This window comes from Gymnodraco acuticeps, unplaced genomic scaffold (genome assembly GCF_902827175.1).
Source record: "Gymnodraco acuticeps unplaced genomic scaffold, fGymAcu1.1, whole genome shotgun sequence".
NCBI classification, from domain to species: Eukaryota; Metazoa; Chordata; class Actinopteri; order Perciformes; family Bathydraconidae; genus Gymnodraco; species Gymnodraco acuticeps.
The window spans coordinates 157,851-167,752 of NW_022991944.1; positions in this window are offsets into that span (position 1 = coordinate 157,851).

The window sequence follows — 9,902 nt, forward strand, 5'->3', positions numbered from 1 at the left end:
CCCTAATGCCTCTTCCAAACTTTCCTTGTCTCCTACTTCCTCCTCAAATAATTCCCTATAAAACTCCTCCACCCTTCTCGCTATCCCCACTATATCAGATATTACCTCCCCCTCTTTCCCCTCAACCTGCTTTATATCACTACTCCCTTGCTTTCTTTTTTCCATCCCTAAAAAAAAACTAGTACATTTCTCCCCCTCCACCAAGTATTTCGCTCTACTCCTAACTATTGCCCCATTGCACCTCTCCCTTTCTATCATCCCTAACTCTCCCTTTATCCTATTATACTCCCCTATATCCCTACCTACCTCATCCTCTCCCCTTTCTATCTCCTCCTCCAGTTCCTCCTTTAACTTTCTCTCTCTACCCTTTTTCCCTCTCTCGCGACAATACTTGATACTTTTGTCCTTTATTTTCCCTTTTTAAATTCTCCCACCACAATCCTTCCTCCCCCACATCCATACTTCCTTGTTTTGATATACATTCTTTCACCATCTCTTTATATTCCTCATCTTTCAGCACTCCCGCATTCAGACACCATACACCTCCCCCTCTTCCCCTCCGCCCTTCTCCCAAACAAAACCTTACTATAACGTGATCACTCAACCCCGTCATCCCAAACTTAAAGTCACTTATTTTTTCCCCCAAACTTCCCTTACTTAACACCAGATCTATTCTGCTTTGTTTAAGCACACCCCCCACCACCTGCTTCCGTGTATACATCCTTTTACCCACATTCCTCTCCCTCCACACATCCTTCAAACCATTTTCCCTCATTATTTTTTCCAACGCCCCCGTGAAGCATCACTTTTAAACACCATCCCACCCGCCACATCAATCCTACCACACATTAAAATCACCCACCACCATACAATTCCCCCCACATTTCCCATCCAACCTCTCAAAAAACATTTTTCTCTCCTTCTCCTCATTTGGAGCATGCACATTTAACACTCTATATACTTCCCCCCTGTACCCAAACTCTACCCCAATCAACCTTCCCTCCCCATCATCCTCCACCTTTCTCATTTTCCCAATTTCCCCTTTTCTTATTAATATCGCAACCCCTCCCGCATTCTTCCTCCCATTATTTACAAACACATCTCCCACTCAACCCTTCACCACATCCTCCACACATTTTATATCCCAGTGCGTCTCCTGTAAGCATATCATATCTGCTTCGCACATCAATAAACCCCTGTCCCTTCTGTCTTTTGCTTTGAGCCCTCGCCCATTAAAAGAACATATCCACACCATCACATCAGTTCATCATGCATTAGGTTTTACCTTTCTAACCCCATTTTCACCTCATTTTCATTATCGATGACTTGATCTGCTCGCCGGTCGTCCCCTTGGCTTCGTCGACCCAGGAGAATCCAAACTTTCAATAGGACCTCCCTTCTGTTGCACCGTCCCAGGAGAATCCCTCCTTTTGCTAGGATCCCCCCTCTGCGCCGACGACCCAGGAGACTCCGTCACTCTGTCAACTTTCTTCCCACTTCTCGAGCTTGCTCGCGTTGTCACCCTAGTCTCAGACCCAACGGGGCTCCAGTCCTTCCTCGACTCGCTCTCTCCTTCCTCCGACCAGTCCTTTCTTTTTTCTTTCTTATCAGCCGTCCCCCCATCTCCTTCCTCCTCCTCATCAATTTTGACATCCTCGTGCTCGCTCACTTCCACGATTTCCTTCGTCACCTCCACTCCCAGCCGTTTTATTTCTTCCTCCTTCTCCTTCCTTCCAGCCACATCCTCGGCTCCTTTCTCATTTAGCAGCTCCTCCACTTCTATATCATTTTCGCTGGACTCTAATTCATCTTTATCCCTCACCCTCATCCCTCTACCCCCCTCCATTCTCGCTTCTTTCCTCCCCCCCATCATTTCCCTCCATACCAATCCCTCCTTCTTCATTCCCCCCTTCATGTGGTCTTTTCTTACCCACATCCCTCTGTTCCCCTCCTTTATTTCCCATTCTCCCCTCCCCCCTCCTTACCCCTCCCCTCTTCTTTATTCCCCACCCCTTCTTCCTTCTCCTCCTCATCCTCTTTTTCCCCTTCTTCCTCCCTCTCCTCTGGCCTTTGTTTCCCTTGTCCCCCATACCTCTCCCCTCCCCACTGTCTCCTTTGCACACAATCTCTGGCGAAATGCCCCTTCTCCTCACACCTGTTACATTTAATTTCTGGGCACTCCCTGAAAATGTGCCCCGACCTCAAACAGTTCCTGCACACCGCCACCTGTCTGTCGTGTATAACCCTCACATATTCCGCACCCCCCTCCACCTTAAATTGTGTTGAATAAGGTAATGAAGTGACTTTGTCGTTAAAGGCTACCTTCAGGAATCGTGTCCCATCCGCCACCCTCATCCCCTCCCTTGTGTTCTTCATGTACCTCTTTTTAATTGGAGAGACCGCCTTCACACCCCAGTCACTCAGCTTTTTCAAGATCTGATTATCACCAATGTATACAGGCATATACAAAAATGACACCATCACTTCATTCGCCGTTAACTCCTCCGCCTTTAACACCACCCCTTGTGCCCTCACACCCTCCAGCAATCTCTCTTTCCCTTCCACCCACCTCATCGTCACCTCATATCTTTCCCCCTTCAACCTACACCCCAACACCTCCCCACACGCTTCCTGTATTTCATATAGCATGTCCAGCATAGAAATGTTTTCCCTCCCCCTCTCCACAGTGACCGCCAAAGTCTGGTCAGCCCGGTAACTTCGGTCTTCTTCCTCTCTTCCTCCTCCTCCCCATGAATTTTGACCTCTTTCTTTTCCCTGGCTTTTCCTCTGTTTCGATCCATCTTTTCCACCTTCTTCGCCCGTTGTTTTGTCTTTTGTTGGCTCTTCCTCCTTTCCTCCTTCATCTCCACCTCCAGATTTTTCTCCTTCCCCCGTTTTCTTCCTTCTTTCCTCCTCCGCCTTTTTTTTCTGCACACTCTCCCCCTCTTTCTCCTGTGCGCTCTCCGATCCAACGCCACCTGAAGTACTGGCGCTCTCCTTACCCATTTCCGGGTTCTTGGGAGTCTTTTTTAATCCTTCTTCTTCCACAGTTTATATCCACCTCCACCTCTCCTAGTGTCTCTGCTTTCTTCCCGTCCTTTGCTTTCATTTCTTTAGCTTCTTTCTCCTTTATCTCCGCCGCCATTCTCTTCTCCTCCTCCACCACCACTTTTTTATATTCCTCCTCCTTTCCCATTCTTACCATCTTGACAGACACCTCTCTCTTTTCTTTAGCAGAGCTCTTCTCCCCCTTCTTGTCTTTTATTTCTTTCTGTTTAGCTCCTTTTACTTCTTTATCAGTTTTCTCCGCTGTTTTAGTTCCAGCTTCTGCTTCATTCTTCTCACCTCCCCCTCCTCCATGCATTGTTGGACTCACGTTTTTTTTCCTCCGTTTTCTCCTCCAAATTATCCATTTTCCACCGCTTCAAGTTGTCCCCCCAGACAGCAGTACTGTTTAGGGGGTTTTTTGCCGAAAAAGCTCCTTATTTCACCACTTTACTCGATTTTTTTCCTCCAAAACAAACAATTCGTTTTTCACTTCCTCGTTTGATCCACACAGCGCCCCTAGTGTCTCAGGGTGGTATGGCCGTAAACGAAAATTGACTCGGCACACATGCTATTTATAGCTGCTCAAACGCCGCCGCTGATAACCCTCCACCTTCTCACGTACAGCTCAAATACAATGGATCCTCTTTTACTCCTGGAAATCACCTGTTTGGAGCTCCATGTTTGCTGGCACATTGCGTGGACATTTTGCAAAACACAAAAAGTGGTGCTCTTCAATCATGACTTTTATCAACAATGCATTCACATCAAATACGGCGTCTCAGTCTTGCTGTGAACGCTTGTTTGGTGTTTGGCTGAAAGTTCAATTCAAGCTTTTTTCTTGTTGCAAAGTGCTGGAATCGGCTGCTTTTAACCCTTAAGGCCCTGACACACCAAGCCGATATCGGCTGTTCTTGTAAGTCGGGAGACAAAGCGTGTCCTGTCGCCCAAACTCAATTTGGTGTGTCCCGAACCGTCGACCGTGACACGCCTTATTTGGACTGCCTGACCCGATCCATGGCCGATTCAACATGTTGAATCGGCCATGGATCGGGTCTGGCAGTCGGACCAAACAATCACTCTGATTGGCTGTTCAGCTAGCGAATCAGTGCATGAGAAGCGATACGGAAGTGAGGGACGTAAACAAACGATTTAAGAAGAAGGCACACACAGACTGCTATTCATATTTAAATATAGCAACATCTTTAGCTTGCATACCTGTTGCCAAAAATCGCAGCGTAACCATCAGACGTGTCCCCACGGAGATGCAATCTGGGTAGTTGGTGTTTTCCCTCTGGGTGATTGGAGTGATGAGTTCCTCCAACGTGTGGAACTGCACAGGAAAAAGCCGAGCGAAATTTCTGAAATCTGGCACTTCATTGAATTCCAGCTCTCGACACAGGTTCGGGAAAGCACCGTGAGCTTCTCGCTGTAGTATCCATGACTTCACCCATTTAGTGCGGTTTCTCCTAATTCTTCGCTTCCGCTTCTTGAGAGACTGTTGCTTGAGAATGTCTTCCACAAGTAACACTGCAATGGCTGATAGCTCCAGTGCCCGCACGAAACATGTTTTAGATGGACGAGAGGGAAAATGGAACGCACAAGCTATTTGTTGTTTATATCACGGTCTGTTCTTCTTCTCTGTCTTCCGGTTGTTGCCCTCTTTTGAATGACGAATACACACTACCCGCCGCCTGCTGGTAAGGTGAGTTATTGCCACTCACGCACTGAAGTCTTTGCGGTGTGTTCCCGTGCGACACATGGCCAAGACGCAGGAGAACACGGCCAGGCAACAGCCGACGTCAGCGTCGGCGAGTCCTCTGGTGACTGCTTGGTGTGTCAGGGCCTTAGATGCATAAGTGGGTCTTTTTTTGACCGGGGATGTGGTTTTCTTGAAGTATCTTTGTAACTTGTCCATGCCTTTATCTTCAGTGGGCTCGACTACTGCAATGGTGTCTTCACAGGTCTCACTAAAAAATCTATTAGAAAGCTTCAGCTGATTCAGAACTCCGCTGCTCGAGTCCTCACTAACACTAAGAAAGTGGATCACATCACTCCTGTTCTGAAGTCTTTACACTGGCTTCCTGTGTGTCAAAGAATAGATTTCAAAATACTGCTGCGGGTTTATAAAGCACTGAATGGTTTAGGCCCAAAATACATTTCTGACCTCCTGCTAAATTATGAACCATCCAGATCTCTCAGGTCTTCAGGGACTGGTCAGTTTTCTGTCCCCAGAGTCAGAACTAAACATGGAGAAGCAGCGTTCAGTTATTATGCTCCAAATATCTGGAACAAACTCCCAGAAACCTGCAGGTCCGCTGCAACTCTTACTACTTTTAAATCCAGGCTGAAGACTTGTCTTTTTGTCGCTGCTTTTAATTGAACTATTCATATCTTAAACTGCACTGTAACTTTTATCCATGTACTCATTTATGTATTCATGTCTTTTTATTCATGTATTTTTTCTTTTAATGTTTCTTTTATTATCTTTTCTTTTTAATGACTGTTTTTAAATGCCTTTGTCTGAATGGCTTTTATTTTTGTAAAGCACCTTCAATTGCCTTGTGTTGAAAGGTGCTATATAAATAAACTTGCCTTGCCTAATTACATTTTATTATCATTTCATATTCCAGCTATTCCTCAAAAAACTTGTTTTGGATATCATGCCATTTTAAATTTACATTTTAAGAAATGGTAGTTTTTGTATCACTACCCCAAGCTTCCATAAGTGGGTAAAAAATGACCCACATGCATTTTCTATGGAATCCTATGGGAAAACGTTTTTTTCAAAATGTAAAAGAAATGTCTAAAATTATAAATAGTTAAAAATTAAATATAAAATATTTCTAGTGTGAACCAAAATATAATACTAAATATCATGCAAGTGATTTTTCTTGACCAAAATGACATAAAAACACATTCTGGAAGAGTGTAGGGTCACTCGTGCATCTAAGGGTTAAGTAAGATCCGCAGATGGTCTCTTCTGAAAGGGGGAACTAAGCTAAGGACTTTTAATCAGTTTCTATGGCGGTTTTGCTCAGTGTATTGATTTTGGTTGTACTTTATTAAAAGTTGTTTGTACTTCAAATGATCATATTTCAAATCTTTCTCATCGGTTGTATGGCCGTAAACGAAATTTGTGGAGACACACAGGCTATTTATACATGATAAAACACCAGTAATGGTACTCAAAACTATTTCATATAGTTAGGATTAGTCTATGATGCTAAGTTAGTTTAGTCAAGTCAAATTATAGACCACAAATAAATATCCTGTGAATTTTATACACATTTTTATTGTAGTGGGAGGACTGCTGCTGAAATATGACAATATAAATCCTATTGCACCGGTTATTACCATTTAATGTAATGTTAACTTTCCTAATGTAGACTCAGATGGGTGATGTAATTTGTGTACTTAAGTGTATAACTAAGTACTTTTACTGTACTTACAGTAAACAGAGTTCTAGGGTATCATAAGTATTTTCTGCTGTTGTATACTATATGTTAGTTTGTTTGTCTAAGTGAACACCTTGTTTCTCTTGTGCATTAAAAACACATGCACTGTTAGGGCAGGATTTAACAATAAATAGGTTATATATATATTAGGGCCGGGACTCGATTAAAAAAATTAATCTAATTAATTAGAGGCTTTGTAATTAATTAATTGAAATTAATCGCATTTTTAATCGCATATACATATTTGACCTAAGAACAGTGAGAAGCAATTTTTTTTCACATGGATTTTAGTATACCATTAGGCGCATTCACACCGCAGTACTTTTCCCACAAAGGTTCATGAGAATTTAGTTCATGAGAACTCTTTGAACCTGGGGGTGGATTAGGCAAATGAAGCGGCTGACGTCACTTCTTCTTCTTCTTCTGCTTTGGGTTTACTGGCAGGCCGCAAACCACTTCACGGCGTATACTGCCGCCCAAAGTCCCCGGCCGGAAGTCCCCGGAGTTGGGGACTGGCTTCAGTAGAAGCTGCTGGGAGTCCCAGCAGCCTTCCGAGTAAATCGCCAGAACGCCGACACCTCCTCATCTCCACCGCTCCCATGTTTTATTTTGTGTTGCCATAAGTTAGTCTCTCTGCATTTCTGCGCTGGGCTAATGCTAATAATGCTAATGCGAGGATAATAAAATGGCGGCTTCACAAAACTTTTTGGGAGTTTTACGGGGCGTGGTTTGCAATCCGCCCAGCCAATCAGAAATATAGCTCTTTTCTCACAAGAGAGCCGTACGAAAGTCCCTGCTCTCTAGCAGCTCTCTGCTCTCTAGCAGGGACTTTCGTGGGGGTAAAAAGGTTCTCATGAACTAATTTTAGTACCGGCTCTTTTTTGTGTGAACGCGATAAAAGAGGCTAACGTCCACGCTAGCTGCTATATGTTTTGCATTGAGGTGATACTTGAGGCTTGATGTGCTGCGGTGATATGCGAATTCCTTTTTGCATAATTTGCACACAACCGTGCTCTTATCGACGCTTCCATCCGTCCGTTTTTTAAAACAACATTTCCCACTGTTGTTCACTGTGGTTTGTTGTTGTCTGAAGTCATGAACGTTAGTTGGTGCTCCAGTATAATCGGTACGCCTGAAACTCATCCAGTGAGAAACGTTCCGCGGTGCAAAAATAAGTGCGATTAAAATGCGTTAATTTTTTTAACGCGTTAATTTTTGTGTAATTAATTAATCTTAATTAACGCGTTAAAGTCCCGGCCCTAATATATATATATATATATATATATACAAAATACCACGTACTGTCTGCCCCCCCCCCCCTTTGCCACCCCATGTAAAATGTTCTAGAACCGCCACTGTTTAGCAGCCAGGTGTATATTGCACAGTATTTAACGGTGTATATATATATATTAGGGCTGTCAAACGATTACAATTTTTAATCAGATTAATCACAGCTTAAAAATTAATTAATCATGATTAATCACCATTCGAACTATGTCCAAAATATGCCATTTATTTATGCATATTGTTGTGGGAATGGAAAGATAAATGAAAGAAGGCGGATATATCCATTTAACATACAGTATCTATGTTTATTATAAAAAAATTCTGCGTGTCAAAATGAAAGACAACCCACACACCTATCAATCATCAAACCGTGGGGTCTTAATTCATTACGTGTTGATTTCTATCAACGGGGGAGTACTTCAGGAAAGTCGACAGAGGGGGGGGCTAGTGGAGTACTTCGTGACCACAGAGTGTGAACGTTGTGATCAGCTGTTTTAGCGCAGTTCTCCAGTGAAGGGGGGGGAGTCTCCCTCCGCCGCCGGTTGGCGTAGTTTTGGCACAATTCCGTTGTACAGACCGACGTTAACAGCAGCCCTGTCTGTGCACACGGAGACCGACTCTGTCGTCCGGTGATCTAACCGCCTTCTGGAAAAGCTTCACAAGTACGTCGGTACGCAAATGCGCTTTGTGACACAAGTGACGGTACGCATTTCAGAGAGATTACGGACATAACCTGCGTACCAGTTATGTGCACCCCTATACTACAGCAAAAGTATTCTCCGTCGGGACTTCCTGCAACAACACCACGCCGTTATCAAAGATGTTCTATTGAGAAGACGATCACTACGTGACAAAAGTTTTCAAAACCGTGGCTACTGAAATCAATCTTACGAACTGCTGTCTGTGCAATTTACTCCGCGTGAGTTGGCAGACTTTATTTTGCATACTTTAACATCCTTTTTCATGGTGGGGCTAAGCCATTTCTTGGTATGGGTGTAGCCTACCCCAGCCATACCCTGGCGCTGCCACTGGTGGCACGTATGGGGCGGGCCATTCTGCACATGCGTTAAATGCGTTAAATATTTTAACGCAATTAATTCAAAAAATTAATTACCGCCGTTAACGCGATAATTTTGACAGCACTAATATATATATATATATATATATATATATATATATATATATATATATATGGGCCGGGACTTTAACGCGTTAATTAAGATTAATTAATTACACAAAAATTAACGCGTTAAAAAAATTAACGCATTTTAATCGCACTTATTTTTGCACCGCGGAACGTTTCTCACTGGATGAGTTTCAGGCGTACCGATTATACTGGAGCACCAACTAACGTTCATGACTTCAGACAACAACAAACCACAGTGAAGTGGGAAATGTTGTTTTAAAAAAAACGGACGGATGGAAGCGTCGATAAGAGCACGGTTGTGTGCAAATTATGCAAAACGGAATTCGCATATCACCGCAGCACATCAAGCCTCAAGTATCACCTCAATGCAAAAACATATAGCAGCTAGCGTGGAAGTTAGACTCTTTTATCGCGTTCACACCAAAAAGAGCCGGTACTAAAATTAGTTCATGAGAACCTTTTTACCCCCACGAAAGTCCCTGCTAGAGAGCAGAGAGCTGCTAGAGAGCAGGGACTTTCGTACGGCTCTCTTGTGAGAAAAGAGCTATATTTCTGATTGGCTGGGCGGATTGCAAACCACGCCCCGTAAAACTCCCAAAAAGTTTTGTGAAGCCTCCATTTTATTATCCTCGCATTAGCATTATTAGCATTAGCTCAGCGCAGAAACGCAGAGTGACTAACTTATGGCAACACAAAATAAAACATGGGAGCGGTGGAGATGAGGAGGTGTCGGCGTTCTGGCGATTTACTCGGAAGGCTGCTGGGACTCCCAGCAGCTTCTACTGAAGCCAGTCCCCAACTCAGGGGACTTCCGGCCGGGGACTTTGGGCGGCAGTATACGCCGTGAAGTGATTTGCGGCCTGCCAGTAAACCCAAAGCAGAAGAAGAAGTGACGTCAGCGGCTTCATTTGCCTAATCCACCCCCAGGTTCAAAGAGTTCTCATGAACTAAGTTCTCATGAACCT